This window comes from Capsicum annuum, chromosome 10 (genome assembly GCF_002878395.1).
Source record: "Capsicum annuum cultivar UCD-10X-F1 chromosome 10, UCD10Xv1.1, whole genome shotgun sequence".
Taxonomy (NCBI): domain Eukaryota; kingdom Viridiplantae; phylum Streptophyta; class Magnoliopsida; order Solanales; family Solanaceae; genus Capsicum; species Capsicum annuum.
In genome coordinates this window covers 221016203-221040008 of record NC_061120.1, presented here as the reverse complement: position 1 = coordinate 221040008, position 23806 = coordinate 221016203, and the positions used below count along the sequence as shown (strand labels likewise).

The following is a 23806-nucleotide window of genomic DNA, read 5'->3' as shown; positions in this document are numbered from 1 at the left end:
AGTGTTCTTGAGTAATTTGGATGAATATATCAGTAATATGGTGTTTTGGGATTGAAATCTCGTGTTATAGCTGGATAGGGGTTGGAAAATACCACTTTTTCCCTTAAAAACGCGAAAACCGTATTTGAAAATTTGGAGCTGCGATAGGGCGTGCGTCGCACGCTTATCGCATGCTGCTATTGTCTCAGTCACTAAAATGGCCATAAATTTTCGCTCGGATATCGGATTTAGACGAAATTGGTATCGTTGGAAATCTTATTCGAAGACCTTTCATTTGATATATAATACGCCCTGTAATTCATCATATTCTAGGAGTTATGGTTGATAGAAGTTGACCCAAGTTTAAACATCCACTAAAAGTTATTCAATTGAAATGTTTTCAACTCGTCTTAGAGTTAGGGAATTTTTGTGAACTCAATTCATATTCAAAGGTATTCTTACACTATAGGATTGATCACCACACATATATTAACAAGGAATCATCTAGTTCGGCTCTGTAAGCATAAGGATTATGGTTTTGATTCTATCCCGAAAGTACGGGGTGTTACATTATCTCCCCCTTGGGATCATTCGTCCCCGAATGATGGGTAGGGACCTTTTGAAGCTCTAAGAGTGTAGAATAAAGAACACAGTCTCTCATTGAACATTTTGCCTCGACATAATATGTGAAGGCAACGAATAAGCTTCATGATAACCCTTAGTGAAACTTGAACGCATGAAACATGAGATAACGAAACATGGCATCGACATGATCTTGGAATGTATTTTATGGCACATGATCAAAGCATTGCAAGACATGAATTCTTCCTAAGAATCCTCAGCCTGATTAAGATTGGTACAATTCATGAGATAAGATTCTTGCGGAACATAAGAATATTAAGATTCTCGCGGTACATAAGAATGAAAAGACTTAAAGCTTGAGGACACTAATTTTCTACGCCCCAACCAATAAAATACATGTCTCATCGTTCCCGACTTACAATTTTCCCCATACACATCTATCCACACGAATTTGATCCCCACTATAATATACTTCAATGTTGAATCCTCACTCGGAGGAAAAGGTGCTAACTTAAACTTCGGGACCCTGTTTCTACATCACATTCAGGGATCATCTCACCTCATCACTATAATCCAACAACTAAAGTCTTAATTCATGGAACACTAACCACATGGGACCTTGGTTCATTTATTCACCCAACACAAAATTTAAGCCTATCATTACTACACCCACTACATGGATCTCTCCCCACTAAGATTAACAATTTTAATCACTCTCACAAATAGTTTCACCACATTTTTTTTCTTAGATATTTCGCACAACAAAAGTTCATCTCCTTCCTTTCCCTTTCACCTATAACCCCAGCTCGAAAATCACATCAATTTTCTCACCTTCAAGAACATCTAATCCCATATCTAACACACTACTACGCTTCGACAAACACCATCATATGAACACATGGAGGGTCATTAAGGGACCCGAGCATACACATCATGAATGGAAGTAAAATAATCAGACCATCACTCATACTTATAGCACTACTCGAGGAGGGACATAAAGTAAAGATACGATAGAATAGAAATGGAGTGCTCCTGATATCTAGTGTCTGGATCATAAGTAAAGGGTCGTTCGGCATGAATACAGCACATTGTGGCTTCCCCAGGACAGACCAAAAGGAGAAATATGGATGCACATATCATGAGCTATATGGCATAAAGCTAAAATTTTTACGTCACTAACAACTAAGATAAGGATTTCACTTAAAGTGCTTGCTCCCCATTCAAGGAGCTGAAAATTTTTCATGAGTTAGCATAGACTTTATCACTTTGGCTAATTCCGACATAGAATGATTTTGCAACATACAGAAACATATTTCCTTAGGGACGAACATGTCATGAGACATAGGTTTGGATCATGAGCAACATAACCTATGGCTCGGATACTTGGAGTATTGGGTCACTGAGGTATATTATTGCTTTTTGGACATCAGAATCATGACATGAATTACATCGAAAACTCAAACCTTAGACATCAGCAGGACTTGAATACATAAGACATTGATGGCATGAACCCTTAAACTGAAGTAGGAGGAACATACTTGAATAGGAGTAAGTCCATCATGACTCTTCCCTAACTTGCCACAATATGAAAGATTCGGAAACTACCTTAACTCACCATCTCCCCCTTAGATCAAAGTCACAATCCTAGACTTGAGAACTTAACTTCTTATCAATCTATAACCACAATTCTCAATGAAATAGGGGATATCGATATACACATGAACACAAACTTCCCTCAATAATTTAACATAAAGACACTAAATTCCTTCTGGGACATCCCCCTTCAGGGATACTAATCATAACTTCCTCTAACCCCAAAATCATCCACTCATGACTAACATCACTATAGGCATGGACATCCATGCCTCTAAACACTAAAGAGTTAGGATTTATGCTCTTGGAAGGGAAGGATGATTTCAATTTAGGAAGAATATTAATTTGGGGCTAAAGTGCTGTTTTGCTACTCAAATTTCATGTGTAGGCCGAATTAATGTGGGTGAAATTTGACCCAAATGACCTTTATGAGATAGAGTGTAAATGTAGAAATTCTCAAGTACGTGCCGCAGATCATGCGTTGCATGCTATTTCCCACTGCAGTGGAGCATGCAATGCATGCTATATCGTATGCTGCCACCATGCGATGGAGCATGCGACACATGCATATCGCATGGTGCTACTGTTTTGGAAATCAAATGCACCCTAAATAATGTTCAAAAATTTCGAAACTCACCCGAGATGTTCTATAGGCTTGCCCCATCGCAAAGCAACAAAAAAATCTAAAAATGGAGGTCGAAAAGGTTGAAAAGTTGTATCCCAAAGATTGCCAGCTAAAATGACTCTAAGTCCTCATTACACTTAGAAAATTTTCAAGTTTTAAGTCTAAGAGCACACTATTAAAGGCTAATCCACACATGACTTTTACGGGGTGTTATGACGACTTAACGCATACTTTAAAAACACTGCTTTCCCAGAACGCTACTCTTAAATTTTTCTATTATCAATCTGTCACGACCCGAATCGAGGCCCTGGCCGTGATGAGTATCCCTAACCCTGAAGGCCCGAAACACCTCTATCTGTCTAGTAATCATGCACATAATTCATATGATAAAGAAATGCAGAAGATAAATAACATTACGGAAACATGGTCAAAAGTCATATGAAAGCAATAATAGGGAATAATATCCCACAATCTCAAACAACATCGCTATAACGTCTACGAAATCTCTACTACATGACTGAGACAAATGTCTATATGAAAACTGGGACAAGGCCCCCAGTAGATCCAAAACTAATAAATGATAAGTAATAATGCCAAAAAATCAGGCCTTCCGAAATAAAGAAGGTTCACCAAGTAACTCTGCAAATTTGTCTGGCGAAGCTACTGATTTTTCGAACCCCTAGACTGTGCCTCCGAACCTGGGAGGGAAGGGGGTCAATACAAAAGTACTGGTACGCAGATATATCAAAACAAAACATAATATTCTTACAAAATATACAGTTGAGAGCCATTATAAAGCAGTTTCATATCAAATCATTTGAAAACACATGGGCGTAATGTAATTGTTTTCGACAACAATGTAATGCATGCTGAGCTAGGTGGAATACCCTACATATCACATTTACACTAACTGTCAAACCTCGGTTACCGCCGAGATTAGAGTATAAGTGAGGGGAAGACACACAAGATCATACAGCAGGGTGTCTCGACCCAATGGTAGTGCACAAGATCACAAAGTAGGGATCCTAACCATAGTCCCAATTTGGGAATGACATAAAGTCAAGTACACAAGATCACAAAGCAGGGTACCAAATCCCCATGTCGGCAAACACGATTTCCAGCGATGAGCCCTTACACTCAAACACCTTTTTCGAGTATCCCCACCTATCTCATGTGAAACCAATGCATTCAAATTTCATCTGTTTCAATCATATATCATATTCTATAGGGTATCGTCGTACCCGACTTGCAAGCCATCAATATCACATCATTCTTCTCATTCAACCATTATATTCAACATGTTTTCAACACAATTAGCCTTCTTATTTCAAGTAAAAAATCATATCAATTCTCAAAACTTTCATGTCATGCTTTTCAAGATGTTTTCAAACAATTTACATCATATACACATTCAAAACAAATTCACATCAAGAGAGGGATTTCATATAATTCATGCTCTCAAAATATCACCTTTTCGAAACACATGCATATACATATATAATATGTCAAATAATTCAGAAATAGGCCTAAAGACCAAATTCAATATTATAGAAACGTTCAAAACATAATTATATTCGTAGTTTCAAAACCCTCATTTTTAAAACATGAATTTTTAAAGCCCATGAGATTTTTAGGATAACCCCACGTACCTCTATTTCGGAAGAAAAATGATGTTTATTGAAGCCCACGTTCTGGGGATTCTGAATATGCAATCAATTTTGAAAACCCACGGTCGAATCTTGATCTGCTTGGATTTTTATGTTGAAACCCTTATGAGGGTTCTTGAGAAATTTTGGTGAAAATATGATTGATATGGGTTTTGGGGAGTTTAATCTCGTGTTTAAGTGGATAGGGGAGTGGAAAATTACCAAAACACCCTTAAGTAGACGGAACTTAAAAGCTGAAAATTTCCCAGGCATGCAGAAGACCACCGCATGCTATTTCCCACCGCAGTGGAGCATGCGACGCATGCTTATCGCATGGTGCTACTGTTTCTGAAAATCAAACACGCCCTAACGATGTCCGAAAATTCTGAAATTCACCTGAGACGTACTATAATCTTGCCCCATCACAAGATGTCGGGAAGGTTGAAAAGTTGTATCCCGAAGGTTGTCAGCTAAGAATGAGTCTTCCCGAAGGTTGTCAGCTAAGAATGAGTCTAAGTCTTTCAACACTTAGAAAAATTTCAAGTTTCTTGCTCTTAGTGATAGGTATTGTAAGGCAACACACGCACGGTTTCTATGGGGCGTTACACAATCGTCATCAACCTAAAACTCGCACTCTCATGAGCATACATACACATCCTCCTTTTTTATCACATAAAAATCCACTCTACACTACTTAACCTTCTAACATTAGACCGTCAATCGCATAACTTATATCATAGAAGGAACCTTACCTAGCAACTTAACGGTACTACTATGTCTACTATCCACACGCAATATGTAATAGTCTTAGAAAATGCCACAACTCCATATCACCTTGGGCATACTTCTACCTCATACATACAACGTCATACCTTGTTACTAACCAAATAAACTTAATCTATTGCATATACCATTCAAGCCTATTAGATCACTTCCATATAACTAGTATCATTAACCAAGAAATCATCACGTACACCTTTATGGACATCAACTGTTCAAACTTAATGTCTAGTGCTAAGCATGATTTACAACCCAACCTGACACACAATTCTCACAAAACATTCATCATTAATCTTAAGCCACTATTCTTACATCCACATCCTACATTAAATTCAAGCCAATAGTCTTGCATCAATCATCTACCACCAATGAAGAAGACAACATAATATACTAGTCCGTCAAATTGGGACATTCTATCCAAATACCTCAAAAATCTGCTACATACCTTCTCACAAGTAGTACTAGTTTACAACTACCAACTGAAAGAGGGTCAAGGGGAGGGTAAAGTCACGTAATAGGCATGGTCAACCTTAATCTTATATTATAACCCCATACAATCCTACCTACTTATACGGCTTTCTCACATCACACTTACTTGCCCAAGCGTACATTTAGACTACCTTCAAATTCCATAAGCAACCATAAGTCTATAATTATTACTTACTGGCTCATCTAGCCATTTTCATACTTCAAGTAGACAACAATTTACCTTAGCTAATAACTCCTTCTCTTCCTTGTACTAAACTAACACACAAGGACGTATGACTTCATTGCCACTCAATCTCATGCAAAAAGATTCAACTATACAAATATTCAACCAACACAAGAACAACAAGTTGCTAGTGAATCAAAATAGGCCTCACACGGCTTCACTAGACTTTGATTTTTTTGCATTTTGAATAAGAAAATGAAATGGACACCAAAGCAACTATGCTAGTGAATCGAAAGAGCCCCACACGGCTTCACTAGACTTTATTTTTCAACAACACTTTAACTCATACTATTATTCGGGTAGAAATACAGTTCTAACATTCTTCTACACATTATTCCCTCTTAAGTATGACATCTGCAACATAAATTTTTGAAAAGGACCAAATACTCTTAATACTGCAGGCTAAAAAGCACGATTTCATTAAGATCAAGGTTCACACCAGAACTAATACACTCTCTGAAGCACTAAAGGACTCTTATATAATTCAATCAGAAAGAACCATACCATTTGAACTCTAAACTCTGTACTTGAATCAGCCCAATAATGAGACATGTCTGATAACATCAGAGTAAGGAAAAAATCGGGATAACTGTTAATTTTGCATGGGCAACACCATAGCACGAGTTAGAGTATGAAGGAGGAACATTCTTACTCTATAGCACGAACTAGAACATGAAGAAAGAGAGACATTCCTAAACGCCTAGTAGCCTCTTATAAGTGTGGCACGCTACACACCCATAAACAAAACTCTACCCAAAGCGATTTGTAGAAACCCTGGGACCATGAACCGTGCTTTGATACCAAGTTTGTTACGACCCGAAACGGGGCCCTGGCCTTGACGAGCATTCTGAACCATAAAGGCCCGGAACACCCCTATCTGTCTGGTAATCATGCACATAATCCATATGATAAAGAAATGTGAAAGATACACAATATGATTGAAACATGGTCAAGAATCATATGAAAACAATAATGGGGAATAATGTCCCACAATATCATTACAACATCTCGATAACATCTGCGAAATCTCTACTACATGATTGAAATAAATGTCTATCTGAAAACTGGGAAAAGGCCCAAGTAGATCCAAAACTAATAAATGATAAATAAAACTGCCAGACATTAGGCCTTTCAAAATATAGAAGGCTCACCAAGTGACTCTGCAGATCTGGCTGAGGAATCTACTGATTTTCTGGACCCCTAGACTGTGCCTCCGAACCTGGGAAGGAAGGGGGTCAATACAAAAGTACTGGTACGCAAAGATATCAAAATAAAGCATAATATTCTTACAAAATATATAGTTGAGAGCCATTATAAAGCAGTTTCATATCAAATCATTTGAAAACACATGGGCGTAATGTAATTGTTTTCGACAACAATGTAATACATGCTGAGCTAGGTGGAATGCCCTTCATATCACATTTACACTAACTGTCAAACCTCGGTTGCCGCCGAGATTAGAGTATAAGTGAGGGGAAGACACACAAGATCACACAACAGGGTGTGTCGACCCAATGATAGGGCACAAGATCACAAAGCAGGGCTCCTAACCACAGTCCCAATTTGGGAATGACATAAAGTCAGGTACGTAAGATCACAAAGCATAGTACCAAGTTCCCATGTCGGCAAACACGATTTCCAGCGATGAGCCCTTACACTCAAACGCCTTCTTCGGGCATCCACCTATCTCATATAAAATCAATGCATTCAAATTTCATCTCATTAAATCACATATCATATTCTGTAGGGTATCGTCATACCCAACTTGCAAGCTATCAATATCACATCATTCTTCTCATTCAACCATTGTATTCAACATGAATAACCTTCTCGTTTTCAAGTCAAAATCATATCAATTCTCAAAACATTTCATGTCAAGCTCTTCAAGATGTTTTCAAACAATTTACATCATATGAACATTTAAAACAAATTCACATCAAGAGAGGAAATTTTATATTATTCATGCTCTCAAGTAAACATCTTTTCGGAATACATGCATATACATATATCATATAGCAAATCAATTTGGGAGTAGGCCTAAGGGCCAAATCAATATCATAAAATGTTTAAAACATAATCATATTCGTAATTTCAAAACCCCCATTTGAAAACATGAATTTTTAAAGCCCATGAGATTTTTGAGATAACCCCACGTACCTTGATTACGGAGAAAAGTGGATGATTCTTGAAGCCTACGATTTGGGGATTCCAAATCTTCAATTAGTTTCGAAAACCCACGGTTGAATCTTGAGTTATTTGGGTTTTTAGTTTGAAACCCTAGAGAGTGTTCTTGAGTAATTTGGATGAATATATCAGTAATATGGTGTTTTAGGATTGAAATCTCGTGTTATAGCTGGATAGGGGTTGGAAAATACCACTTTTTCCCTTAAAAACGCGAAAACCGTATCTGAAAATTTGGAGCGTGCGATAGGGCGTGCGTCGCACGCTTATCGCATGCTGCTACTGTCTCAGTCATAAAATGGCCATAACTTTTCGCCCAGATATCGAATTTAGTCGAAATTGGTATCGTTGGAAAGATTATTCGAAGACCTTTCATTTGATATATAATAGGCCCTCTAATTCACCATATTCTAGGAGTTTATGTTGATAGAAGTTGACCCAAGTTTAAACATCCACTAAAACTTATTCGATTGAAATGTTTTCAACTCGTCTTAGAGTTACGGGATTTTTGTGAACTCAATTCATATTCAAAGGTATTCTTACACTATAGGATTGATCACCACACATATATTAACAAGGAATCATCTAGTTCGGGTCTGTACGCATAAGGACGACGGTCTTGATTCTAGCCCGAAAGTACGGGGTGTTACACAGATACGGTTGATGCTATCAGTGAAACTCTGGTAAAGCATGGATTTAGATACAACGGCAAGGATTTTATTTATTCTGGTATTACTGGTATTCCACTACAAGCATACATCTTCATGGGGCCAATATATTACCAAAAGCTGAAACACATTGTCCTAGATAAAATGCATGCTCGCGGGAGTGGGCCTCGTGTTATGATGACAAGACAACCTACTGAAGGAAGGAGTAGAAATGGAGGTTTACGTGTTGGAGAAATGGAACGTGATTGTTTGATTGCATATGGTGCCAGTATGTTGATATACGAGCGCTTGATGATTTCCAGTGATCCATTCGAGGTTCAGGTTTGCCGAAAATGTGGATTATTGGGATATTACAACTACAAGTTGAAGACTGGCATTTGTTCTATGTGCAAGAACGGGGAAAATATTTCTACGATGAAGTTGCCTTATGCATGCAAACTCCTAATCCAGGAGCTCCAATCAATGAACATTGTCCCCCGGTTAAAACTAGCAGAATCTTGATTATGGCGTCATTTGTATCTGAGGCATGATGCTTCGTAGTATATGGTTGCCATAGCCCGATCAATTTTTTTGTTTTTAAGTTTCCTCTTAAAGAAGTACATTCCTATCGATACAAATTTTGGCAGTGATGAGTCATCAACAGTGGTACTTAATATGGTTTTGTATATGAAGCAATATTAGTGCTCTTTTGACTGTGAAAAGAATAGTGGAATGTTTGTGCTCTGCCTTTCTTTGAATGGATTGTGCATCAGAAAATATCTTCTTGTTTTAAGATTGCTATTAAAACATAGCCTTATGATATAATATTCTTGTTTGTTGCCTTGGTGCAGTTTCTTAGGATTTCGTGGTGATTATCATGTGGAGTATGCACCATGAGTGATTATTGTGGTAGTGTGAAGTTTTGATTCATATTGATAATGTTGGGCAAAATGTGTTTTGTGACTGGCTACAACAACAAACAACATACCCAGTGTATTCCCACACAGTGGGGTCTGGGGAGGTAGACTGTATGCAGTCACTACTACCTTACAGGTGGTGAGACTTGAATGTGTTTTGAGACTAGAATTCCGTATTTGAAGTTATGAAACCAACTTGAAGAGAACCGTCAAGGACTGAGTATTTCTGTAGCTCTTGGATGAGTGTGCGGAGGGTTAATTCCCCATGGTGTATACTCGAGACGCGCCAGTGAGATACCAAGAGTGTTCAGTCCTGGAACTTCAGCTACATTAACAGCAGTGAACTTAGAGCCAAAAGTGTTTGATGTGTTTCCAGCCAAATGTAGGCCACTGAAGTAAAAGTCCTCTGCACTAACAGACTTGGGATCTTTGCAAGCTAAGCCATTTACCTTAGCTGACAAAATGGAAAAAAGATACAGTGAGAAAATTCATAAAATCATTGATCTTCAAGTCCGAGTATAATACTCCCTCGGCTTTGTTCAAATTTATATGACACACTTATCTTTTAACTCGTTCCAAAAAGAATGGAACTTCTAATGTTATGAAACTTTTACTGAGGAAGTGTTAAATGTTATGATATGCACAAGGCCACAAGTTCCAAAGTTTCTGTTTCTTTCTTATACCCCATACCGACACGAACTATGACGCATTAATTGGAATGACGGGAGTATATATGAGATACTTATTGGCAATACCCGGGCTAGCAGGATCCGCCACACAGAAATCTTGCATTGGACTTGGCTCAAAAGCTAATACAACGCAGCAGAAACTTACTAATTCTATCAGATTCAGCAGGAGAAAGTGCTTAGCCATTGCAAGAACTAAAGAACAGAAGCTAGTCTCCTTATATAGAAGAGAGAAAAGACTTTAATGCATGCAGAAGTGCTTTGAGTTTTGGTCAATAATTTATTCACTTTTTTAAAGATTGTGAAAGTCTACACATGTAATCTTTGACAATGATTAGCTGTCATTTGCAGTGATTATGATATAATTTGCAGAAACAACAAGATTAAGAGGTTAGCCAGCTTAGGAAAAAAGGAAATAGTCCTAAAGACTACTTTTTAAGGATAAAAAGTGTCTTCTTGAATACCTCGCCTGGACAAACGAGGATATGGAGCGTGTGAGGGTGGAACGGCGGGGTCGGCGGGGCCATTTGGATGGTCAAACGGGCAAAACGGCGCGAATGGGTCGTTTTTGGGCCAATTTGTCGGGTGTTAGCCCACGGTTCTTGGGGTGGGCCCGGGGCTTGGGCGCAGTTTGGGCTGAAAATTGACCGGCGGCCCCGAGCGGGATGTGAAATAAGTGAAGGTGGCCCAGCGGCCATTTGGGTGGTTAAACGGGCGAAACAGCATGAACGGGCCATTTTCGGGCCAATCCGGTGGGTGTTAGCCCACGATTTTCGGAATGGGCCAGATGCGGTTTGAGCCGAAAATTGACCTGCAACCCCCCAACGAGGTGTGGAGCGGGTGAGGAAGGCCCGGTGGGGCCATTTGGGTGGTTAAACAGGCAAAGGGTGCAAACGAGCTATTTTCAAACCAATTCGATGGGTGTTAGCCCATGGTTCTCGGGGTGGATTTGGGGCTCGATTTGGGTCGAAAATCAACTGATAGCCCCTCCACGGGGCATGGGGCAGGTAAGGGTAGCCCGATGGGGTCGGCGAGGCCATTTGGGTGGTCCCGGAAGGTTGGCGGGGCCATTTTGGTGGTCAAACGGATGAAATAACACGAATGATCCATGTTCAGGCTAAGTCGATCGGTGTTAACCCACGATTCTTTGGGCGGGCTGGGGTCCTGGGCGTGGTTTGAGTTGAAAATTGATTGCTAGTACCCTTACGAGATAAAGAGCTGTGAGAGTGGCTCGACGAGGTCGACGGGGCCATTTAGGTGGTCAAACAGGTGAAACGGCGCGAACGGACCATTTTCAGACCAATTCGGTGGGCGCTCACGATTCTTGGGGTGGGCCCAATACTAGAGTGGAATTTGGGCTGAAAATCGATCGGCGAACCCCCGATAAGGTGTGGAGCGGATGAGGGTGGCCCGACGGGGCCATTTGGTTGGTCAGACGGGTGAAACAACGTGAATGGATCATTTTCGGGTCAATTCATTTGGTGTTAGCCCACGGCTCTCAGGGTGGGGCAGGGGATCGAGCGTAATTTGGGCCAAAAATCGACCAGTGCCCTATCGCTGGGGTATGGAGTGAGTAAGGGTGGCCCGACGTGGTCGGTGGGGCCATTTGGGTGGTCAAACGGGTGAAACATCTCGAACAGGATATTTTTGGGCCTATTTGATAAGTGTTAGCCCACGGTTCTCAGGGTGGGACAGGCCCTAGCGCGATTTTGAGAAAAATATTTGTATGCAGCCCCTCGACGGGGTGGGGAGTGGGCGAGGGTGTCCCGACGAAGTCGGCTGGGCCATTTGGGTGGTCAAACGAGAGAAACGATGCGAATGGACCATTTTCAGGCCAACTCGATAGTTGTTAAGCCCATAGTTCTTGGGGTGCGCCCTAGGCTTGAGCGCGATTTGGATCGAAAATTGATCGGTAGTCCCCCAACAGGGTGTGGAGTGGGTGAGGGTGGCTCGGCCTGATCGTTGGGGCCATTTGTGTGGTCAAATAGGTCAATTGGCAAAAACTGGCCATTTTTTGGCATATTCGGTGGGTGTTAGCCTATTGTTCTCGGGGTGGTCCGGGGCTTGCGCGCGGTTTGGATCGAAAATCGACCGATGGCTCCCTAACGAGGTGTGGAGTGAGAGAGGGTGGCTCGGTGGGGCCATTGAGAGGGAGGGGGGTCAAACGAGTGAAACGACATGAACGGACTATTTTCAAGCTAATTCTGTGGGTGTTAGCCTATGGTTCTCGGAGTACCTCGAGGCTCGGGTGTGATTTAGGCTGAAAATCGATTAGCTCCCCTCGAGTTGGTTGGAGCGGGTGAGGGTGGCCTGACGGGGTTGGTGGGGCCATTTGGGAGGTCAAACGGGTAAAACACTCCGAACGGGTTATGTTTGGGCCAATGCAGTGGGTGTTAGCCAACGGTTCTCGAGGTAGGCCAAGGGCCCAAGTGTGGTTTGGGCCAAAAATTAAATGACTGCCCCTCTAAGGGGTGTGGAGCGGGTGAGGATGGCCCGATGGGATCAACAGGGCCATTTGGGTGGTCAAATGGGCGAAACGTTATGAATGGGCCATTTTCAGGCCAATTTGGTGGGTGTTAGCCCACGGTTCTCGTGGTGGGCCTAAGGCTCGGGCATAGTTTGGGCCGAAAGTCAATTGACAGACCTTTGACATGGTGTGGAGCGGGTGAGGGTGGCCTGACGGGGTCGGTGGGGTCATTTGGATGGTCAAATGAATGAAACAATGAGAACTGGCCATTTTTGGGCTAGTTCGGTGGGTGTTAGCCCAATGATCTCGGGTTGGCCTAGGGCCCGGACGTGATTTGGGTCGAAGATTGACCGATGGCCCACCGACGGGGTGTGGAGTGGGTGAGGATGGCCCGATGGGGTCAGTGGGGCCATTTGAATGGTCAAACGAGCGAAATGGCGTGAATAGATCATTTTCTAGCCAATTCGGTGGGTGTTAGCCCACGGTTCTCGGGGTAGGCCCGGTTCGGGTGCAGTTTGGATCAAAAATCAACAGTGGCCCCTTGACGGAGTGTGGAGCGGGTGATGGTGGCCCGATGAGGCCGTTGGGGCCATTTGGGTGGTCATACGGGCGAAACGAAAATGACTGAGCCAATTTGGTCGGTGTTATCATTAAAACTTATAAAAATTCGAAAAATATACTTTTAGTGACAGCTTTTTGTGGCGACTATGGTGTCCTAAAACTTATAAAAATTCAGAAAAATACTTTTAGTGACAGGTTTTTGTAGCGAATATTTTGTCACTAAAACATATAAAAATTCGGGAAGATATACTTTTAGTGACAACTAAAATACTTTCAATAGCAGGTTTTTGTGGCGACTATCTTAACACTAAAACTTATAAAAATTTCGATAATATACTTTTAGTGACAGTTTTTTGTGGCGACAATGTTGTCACTAAATCTTATAAAAAATTTGAAAAAATATACATTTAGTGACAACTCTTTGTGGCGACTACGTTGTCACTAAAACTTATAAGAATTCAGAAAATTATACTTTTAGTGACAACTTTTTGTAGCGACTTTCTTTTCATTAAACCTTACAAAAAATTTGGAAAAAATATACATTTAGTGACAGCTATGTTTTCACCAAAACTTATAAAAATCCGGAAAAATATACTTTTTTAGGACATCCTTTTGTGGCGACTATGTTGTCACTAAGAGTTACAAAAATTCGGAAAAATAAACTTTTAGTTACGACTTTTTGTGGCGACTATGCTGCAACTAAAACTAACAAAAATTCAGCAAAATACACTTTTAGTCACGGTTTTTTGTGGCGACTATGATGTCACTAAAACTTATAAAGATTCAGAAATATGTGCGGCTGACCAATAATCTTCTCAAAATAGAAAAATGAAGTGAAAATTAAGAAGAAAAAATAGTGTTTTGGAATGTGAACTGAAGACTAGAACGAGAAGTTTAGCTCTATATATACATGGAGCAATTACAATAAATTATCCAAAGAAAAATGTAAAAATAAATAATAAATTATCCAAAGAAAAACATAAAATAAATAATAGAGGAGAAGAAAAGATGAAATCAATTTTCTCTGGCCTTTACTACGGCTTCTACCTCTCTTTACGTCAAAAGTTATAAAAACTGATTTTATGAAGTATTCACAGGTGTAGAAAAAAATCTCTAAATAAAATAACCGAATCCAGAATGAACTAGGATAAATAAAAACGGACTGCCATAGCTAGCTGCGTGTCGCGCCACTAACACGGAAGGCTATTGAATTTATCGTTTTCTCCATTCAAATTCAGGGTCATATTTGATTATTTTAGTAAATTACTTTCATTACGCTGTATGTTTAATTCTCTTTTATAATCTTTCATCTTTAATTTATTTTAGCTCTAAATTTCTTTATCTTCACATCATTTTAATCCTACACATCAAATTATAATATTAGGCACAATCTATAAAATTAATAATAAAAAAAGATATATAAAAATACTAAATATAAAACAAAGAGAAAATCATAAAGACCTACTAATCTTGTTCGAATTTTTCAAAAAGACACCTAAACTATACTTTCGACCTATTACCCCACAAATCTTACTAAATCATTGCAAATACTCCATTTTTCGTTAAATTTCAGTCACAAGATAGAGAATGTAATCACGCATCAATTACAGTTTGCTACGTGTTAAATATTTATTTATATTTTTCATATTTTATTAGCTCTATTTTTTTATTTTTTTCTCTTCTCTTCCATTGTTATCTTCCTCATCTTTTCACAATACACTATGCACACACAAAATACTCATCACGGCTCTTTCTTACTTTTTAACACACAAATATATATATATAAAAGAAATGACTCTTGCGTGCACCGTTGGTTCACTTTTCATTTATCTCTGCAATGATGGATTTTCCTCCCACACAAATTGATGTCAATTGTTATAGATAATTATTGTTTCTTGTTCATATTACTTGTCACTATTAAAAATAATATTTCTTAGTTTAAGTCAAATAATAAGTACTACTATTTGCTTAAACTTTAAAATCATCAAGTGTCCCACTTAATTACATTCCACAAATTCAAACTTGACACTATACACATAAAAATAAGGAGAAGAAATAGGGAAGAAAATTGAGTGACATCATTAACGGAAATTAATGGAGATAAGAAGAAGAAATAAGAAGAAGAAACAAATAAAAAAGATGGAAAATGAAAAAAAAAAATTAAAATACAAAATTAAAAAGTGGTTCCTTTTTATTACACATGGCACATTTTAATTTGTTGAATCGATATTTTTTTCTATTCAGACGCTTTAAGTGCGTGTCTAAATGCATAATCAAATTTTTAGTTAAAATGGTACATTTACAATGATTTAGATAACATTCATAGGATAATAAATCAAAAATATAGTTTAAATGTCTTTTAAAAAAAATCGAACAAGATCAAGAATCATTACTCTAAAACAAATAATGACTAAATACATATAATTTTGACTAACATCAAATGACAATCAATTGGAGCAAAATTCCAAAAGCAAACACTACTTTTCTCTTTCTACCGTATGGAATCAAACTTTTTTGAAATGTTATCGAACTGTCATTTGACCCCAATTCTCATTATTGCTCTTTCACCTTTCATTTCACACCAAACAATTCAAACAATTGTCGTCAAGTTGTTGTCATATGATCAAGAGGTGACGGATTCAAGCCTTGGAAATAACCTCTTGCAGAAATGTGGGGTAAGACTGCATATAATAAAGTTTATTGAATAAATCTGTGTAGTTCGGACTTTTCTCGCACCCTGCGCATAGCGAAAGCTTTAGTGCATCAAGCAGTCCTTTTTTAAAACTAAGAGAACCAATCAAAAAAGTGAATTAAAAAGAAATAGTAGTAATATTTAGCAGAGTTCAGAATTCAGAGTAGAAAAATGGTTATTACTAAACTATACTAGCTATTTGAAATATTATAAACAATACTATTTTATCATACAAGAAGCAATATTAACAAATGAGAAAGGGGAAGAAAAAGAAAGAGGAAGTGAGAATGTTGTATTTTCACTTGAGAACAATGACTCAATCAATTGGAGGGAAAAATTCCAAAAGTAAACATTACTTTTCCTTTTCATCATGAATTTTTGAAATATGTTTGATTGGCTGTGTCATCTATTTGAGCGATCTATTAAATGTTGTTCATTATTTTTTAAGGAAAAAAGCTCAAATATGCTACTGAACTATCAGAAATGACTTATTTATGCCATCTGTTAAAAATTGGGCTCATTCATGCCGCCGCCATTATAAAACCGGTTCATTCATGCCATTACTTTTTAACGGTGGTTTTCTAAAAAACTGCTTTGCCACGTGGCCTCTTATTAGAGGTCCACGTCTTTTTTTTTTTTTTTTTTTTAGTTTTGATCCATTAAAAAGAATTCACCCACACCCAACCTATCACCTTAAGCCACTTTAATATTGCTCTTAATTTTGACCCTAGATTTAAACATATATATATAATCATTTAGTCTCCGAACATGAAATTTACACACTTGAATACTACGTTTAAAATAATATATGTTAGAATAATTAATAATTTAAAATGACAAATGAATAAATTGTGATTAAAAAATAATTTGTTTTGACTCTCGAAATACGAACATCATCACATAATTTATGTCGAAGAGAATACCACATAAATGAAGGACCACAACTTTTAATTAGGAAGAATACCTAAAAATCTCTTCTAAATTTGGATTATAAGTTGTATAATTGAATTATTGATAGTCTCAATTATTTCGTGAATTTGATTATTCGGTAGCCTTTACTCTTTAACGTGGATGAGAGTAGAGCAAATAACTAAGACGACTACTCCAATTTCTTGGTTAGTCATCGTTTTCAAAATAATTAATAAGAGGTGACATGTCTATGTTGTGGGGTGGGTGAGAGTAATAATAGAATAGTACCAAATAGGTTTGAGTGAACCCGTTGATACCCACCTAGGTCCGCCCCTGACCTTCACGACGGCTTTTAGCTCTCTCTAGGTCAAAAGTTATGTAAAAACTAAATTTTTTTATAGAGTATTAATAGGTATAAAAAAACCTCCAAATAAAATAATTGAGTTTGAACTAAGATAAATAATAACGGACTGTTGTAGCTGCATGTCTGTGCCACTAACACGGAAGACTACTGGATTTGTCCTTTTTTCCATTCAAATTCAGAATCATATTTGATTATTTTAATAAATTAATTTTATTAAGCTGTCTGTTTCATTTTCTTATATAATCTTTCATCTTTAATTTATTTTTACTCTAAATTTCTTCAATCTTCACATATTTTAATTTTACACATCAAATTATAATATTAGGCATAATCTATAAAATCAATAATTAAAAAAGACAAATAAAAATATTAAACATAAAACAAATAATGACTAAATACGTATAATTTTGACTAACATCAAATGACTCAATCAATTGGAGGAAAAATTCCAAAAGCAAACACTACTTTTCTCTTTCTGCCATATGAAATCAAACTTTTTTGAAATTTCATGGAATAATGCTGTCATTTCGACCCCACTTCTCCATTATTTCTCTTTCACCTTTCATTTCACACCAAACAATCCAACTCCACTGCTTGTTTTGCTTTCATTCAATATCACCTTTACTTCACAGTAACTATTTAGACAACCAGTTGAACGAAACTAACTAATAAAGTTGTTGTTATGTGACTAAAAGGTGATAGTTGTTGTTTCGGATACACAATCTTTATTATATCAAAATAACTTGAGAAAATTGAACAAAAGGTGGCTTTTAAGTCTTTGAATGAAGGATTGGTGATATTGACCAACTTAAAGGGTCAAATACCATTAGAAAACTTAATTAAGTTAATTGTGGACTTGATTAATATTTTCAAAACTTTATAGTCTTTTCAAAAATACAAATCAACCCAACCCACACCCCTCTTCAATTCAAATCAACCACTCTCTCTCCTCTCTCTTGACAGCTTCTCTCAACTCTCTCCCAACCAACAGTTCTACAAATTTCTCCTTTCAATCCTCGGCATCTTCAACATCCGACGATAAATAGTTGGGCTTCGAGTTCGTTTTTGACTTCAAACCTTCAATCGACGTGTGACAGCCTTGCTCTCTGGCCACAACAACTTTGAATTCTTCAACCTTCAATCGATGTGACATCCTTGCTCTTCGGCCACAACAGCTTCGAATTCATCATCGTTCCTTTTCTTCTTTCGCAGGTAAAAATTTATGGCCTTTTTAGTTTTGAAGAAAACGAGGAACTTGAGTCAACTTCTCTTATAGTATTGGTTAACAATTTCAATATTTTTTGCTTTAATTTGAAATGCAGTCTTAATAAAACCCTAATTTCTGGTATTTCTTCTCTTATCTTTTCGAAGTGAATTATGATTTTTATTGTTTGTTGCGTTTATTTGAAGTTTGATTTTTGTTGTTTGTGTTTTATATACAAACAAAACAATGATTTAGGTTGATTTGTTCTGTTCTTGTTCTTGGTAAAAATTGTTGTTTTTCTGTTGAACAAAACGTGCTACTATTTTTTATTTTATCCAACAGATTATCCATCTGATGTAACATATTTGTCAAACGATGCAACAGATCAACTATCTGATGCACCAGAGGAACCATCAGATTACTATTCTGAAGCAACAGATTAATCATATGATGCAACAGATTTATCATATGATGTAACAGTTTATATATCTGATGCAACAGATTAACCATATATTGCAACAGATTAAGCATCGTATAAAAAACCTGATGCAACTGATTAACCATCTGATGCAAAGGAAGAACCATCGAATTAATGATCTGATGCAACAGATGAACCTTCTATTGGATAAAATCCTATCAACTATTCCAACAGGACATGTCCAAGCCATGATTTTTCCAACTGATCATTCATCTGCCGTTTGGAAGAAATCTAAACAATATTGATCGTTGATAACTGTTCCAACAGATCACTCATATGCTGCAACAGATGTGTGACCTGTTGCACACACCATTTATATTTCTCAACCGATGAGTGATATATTTTGTATTGTCACAACAAATTACTCAGACGTTGCTACAGGTTATTTAACTGTTCCAACAGATCACTCATATGTTCAACAGATGATGTTACAACAGATGTTTGATCTGCTACACAGACCATTAATTTTTCTCAATAGATAAGTGATGTTTTTTGTATTATTTCAACACATTACTCATTCGTTGTAACAGGTTATTTAACTATTTCAATAGATCACTCATGTTGTAACAATGTTGTGATCTGTTGCACAGATTATTCATCTGTATTAAAAGATGAGTGATACATTTTGCATTATTGCAACAGATTGCTCATCAGCTGCAACAGGTTTGTTATATGCCCAACAGATGTACTACCTGGTGTAACAGATTAATGATATGTTGAACTGTTACTTTACTGTTATGCTTGTTAGATTTACTATTATCCTTTATAACTATGAATTAATCAACTATAATGTATTTTTTATGTTCCTTTTAATTTTAGATAATGTGGATCCCAAAATAACAGAAGTCGAATCACGTTCAAGTAAAGGAACAAGTGAAGCAACTAGTTACATTCACCACTCTATGAGCTTGCTTTACAAGCATTATCTTAGTCAGGAGCAGAGTATGATGAACAAAGGGGGAAGGAATGTTTCAAAAGAGATGATCCAAATGCTAACAACCCTTCCGCCGAAGAGTTGGTCAAAACCTTCAGCATTGATCGTTATCTCGTGAGAACGCAGTGCGATGGTACCACAAATTTAACGGGTGATTTCGTGATTAAGTCAGCCATGGGAAAATCTTTTGACGCCTTCAGAAAAATACTTCGAGAACAAAAATTGGATGCTTATTTTAGGAACAGCTTCTTTGGGAAATATCTTGATTTACCGGAGGACAACAATGCTCGTTTCCAAATAAAAATGGTATATGAACTTCTCAAGCGTAGGTTTATGTATGAAAACAAAGATAAGATAGATGAGGCGTGGATAAATTACTGGGGCATGCCTGTTTGTTTTGGTTGGAAGGAGTTTGCCATAGTTACTGGACTAAAATGTTATCCTCCTTCTCAAGTTATGCCTATTCTAACACAAAAAAAAGCACCCGGCACACCCAAAAAAGGCAAAGGAGGCAAGTCGTCCGATCGTGATGACCTGGTGTCCATTGTTGGTCGAAGCTTCAAAAATAAAAATTTGATAGAAGCGTTGAAAGGTAAAGAACTTTCAAAGAAGCACAAGCAATCATTATGCTTGGTTTGGTTTGTACATAATATTCTTTGGGTGAGAGACGTTAACAACAACATAAGCGTTGCTTTAATAAAGCTCTCCGAGGATCTTGAGTCGTTTAACAGCTATCATTGGGGTTATGAAAGCTTCAAAATGACTGTCCAATATTTGTTGACTCCGTTGGCGCCAAAGACAATCAACTTATATGGCTTTCCATGAGCTTTCATGGAAAATCTTTTGTTTTCTTTTATTATGATACCATTCATTTTTTTATTCAATAATGGTTTTGATTTATTGGCGTTATTTTATAGGCTTGAGAGTTTGAAGCCATACCTCATTTGAGACAACAAGTGAACTACCAGGAAGAAGTTTCCTGTCCAAGAATCTTGAGATGGTTGTCGGCCAAAACTGATAAAAATACAAAATTTATTGATCTCTTCAAACCCCTGAAGGATGCAGTAAGTATAATTATAATTAAAATTTTATTTTAATTAATGATTTTTTCGAATGATCTAATCATCATTCTAATATATGTAATGATTTATGTTAAATTGTGCATCCATCGCTAGTTCCGACCAATCGAGAGTTGAATATGCCTTTTTTTCTTACTTTACGGTCTGGAAAAAATTTATCAGACCCTAAGGTCATCGACAAAATAAAAATGGAATTGTTTGGAGCAACAACCATTACAAGAAAAATAATTTTGGAGGGTGAACTTGTTGTTGTTGATGGTCTTAGTGGTGATGGAGCTGTTGATGGTGGTAGTGGTGCTACTGTTGGTGCTAATGATGCTTCTCTTACGGTATTTAAAACAAACCATTATGAGTATGATCATATTGGTTATATAGATTTTGCCTCTCCCAGCGAATGTTCTGCATGCAAATGTCAAGATTGCAGGGCGAAACATGATGTAGTGATTAATGCTATTACTGCATTTACTGCACTATAAAGGAATTGACATCTATGAGGGGTGTCATTCCATCAAAGAGGATTTTATTTTCATCCACTCCATTAGAGATTATGGCTAAGAGGAGAACAAAAGTGATTTTCAAGGCATTATCAAGCATCCAAAAGAGCGAAATTGCAAGTCCTCTGTCCGTTTGTTGCACTGAGCAATGTACAATGTCCAAAGGAGAGCAGCACGAGCTAAACAAGGTGAATATATATGTCTTCCAACTGCAAACAAACACATTTCTATTTCCACTGATGACACATCTGCTGAAAATTATCAAACAGATTATATTTTTGTTGTAACAGTTGTATAACTTATTGCACCAGATAAAGTATCTGTTGTGACATATGTCTTGTCTGTTTTAGAAAATCAAACAGCTCTTCGTACCACTTCTATTTGTACCAACAGATGACCCATCTGCAGCAATAGATGAGTCATATATTGCAATAGATTGTTAATCCGTTGGAGATTATCATATAGGTCTTCCTCATGTAGGCATTTGACCCAACAAGTGATTCATTGTTGCAACAGAATATAATCTATTTGGGACAATTTAAAATAGGAGGAAGACCTGTTTGATTTGCTAGAACAGATGCGTTATTCTTTTTTGTTTTGTTGTATCTCCGTGACTAGCATTGACCATTCTAGATTTACAGGTGGACGTAGAAGCTACTACTGAACAGCATTGACAATATGCTAATCAACACTTTTTATGGAAAGACGGAGAACTGAGAGCATAGAAACTGTACCTAAGAAACAATAGCAAATCCGAATTCCATAGCACCGGAAGAAGAACAACTTGTCCATATTGAGTAGATCTTTATAGCTTGAGTCTGCCAAAGTAATAACCTCACCCCTCCTTAGGAAGGAATCCATTCCTTGGCATCAATACTTAAATTGTTGATGTATTTGTTGAGATCTGTTACCATAACAATTTTTTTTACATCTCATTTATTCGTTGATTTTATTTTAGCTAATTTCTTAAGGCTTCGTTTTATTTTATTTTATTTTGTCTATGAATTTTATTTTTCCTTAGATTTGAACTTATTAATTGAAATGGAATAGCAACTGATAATGTATCTATTGCAACAGACAGAATATCTGTTATATAATATCAAACAAAATTGACATATGTTGCAACAGGTATGTAATCTGTTGGAGTTTATTAAACATGTCTTCCCACTTATGCAACAGAGAGACTTACATAGAAACACCAACAAAATGCAACAGATGACTAACCTACTGCAACAGATAAATTATATGTCAGAACAGGTAGAATATCTGTTACAACATATGGAGAATCTGTTGCATTTTAAAAATTCAACTTTCATTGGATATAAAGAAATTGCCACAAGTAAAAAAGTGAAAGTGAATTGAAATAAAAAATGTGGAACCCATCGACATTGTTCAGTTCAAACACCTAAAATAAAATAGGCATAAATGTATCAGGTCGGCACTTTTGCTGACTTGGCGTCTGATTTTTCCCCCAACGGTCAAGTTTTTTTTCCCCAACGTCTAATATATTCATCTTCTTCCTAAAATTTAACCATAAATTCCCAAATCTTCTTCTTCGTAGTCATCTTTTTTTTTTTATCTATCCAAATATTCTTTCACAGTATTTACATTTGGTCTTTCTTTTCTTCATCTTTTTTTTCATTTTTTTCCAACTGAGCTTGACAATATCGAGCGCATATTCCGCTATTTTTTGTGATAACATTCGATATTGTAAATGCGGTCATGAAGCTCTATTGAAGACTTCCTGGACTTAACAAAATTCAGGTCGTAGTTTTTTTACTTGTAAGATTTCAAAGGTAAATTTTTTTTTATTTAATTAGTTGATTAATTATTGACTTGTAATTGTTTTGTAATTGTGTTCTTGTTTTATAGAAATTGGGTGGATGCGATTACTTTAATTGGTATGAAGAACGATACCCTTAACAAGCAAATCGTGTAATCTGGGGTTTGTTGAAGAAAGTTAAGGCTTCTGAAGAGAAACAAAATCGAGCAAGAAGATACTTCATTGTTGCCATTATTGCTATTGGTTCGGTGGTGTTGGGCACATGGATTTTCAAGCCTAATTGCTGAAATTTTCATGGTGGTGTATTTGCTACTGGTTTGGTGTTGTCGAGCACATGGATATTCAAGTGTGTAATTGCTATAAAATATCTAACAGATTTGGGCATATAATGTAAAATTTAAGTCATCTGTTGGAAATTATCAAACAGATTTTCCCGCTGTTGCAACAAATTAGACTAGATTAGATAGAAAAAAATAGCATCGGCATAATGCAA

General features: G+C 37.2%; 1 pseudogene; it reads right to left on the bottom strand.

Annotated features, from left to right (window-relative positions):
* Positions 1-9665: 9665 nt before the first annotated feature.
* Positions 9666-10535, bottom strand: LOC107844074 (annotated as a pseudogene).
* Between the last annotated feature and the right edge of the window lie 13271 nt (positions 10536-23806).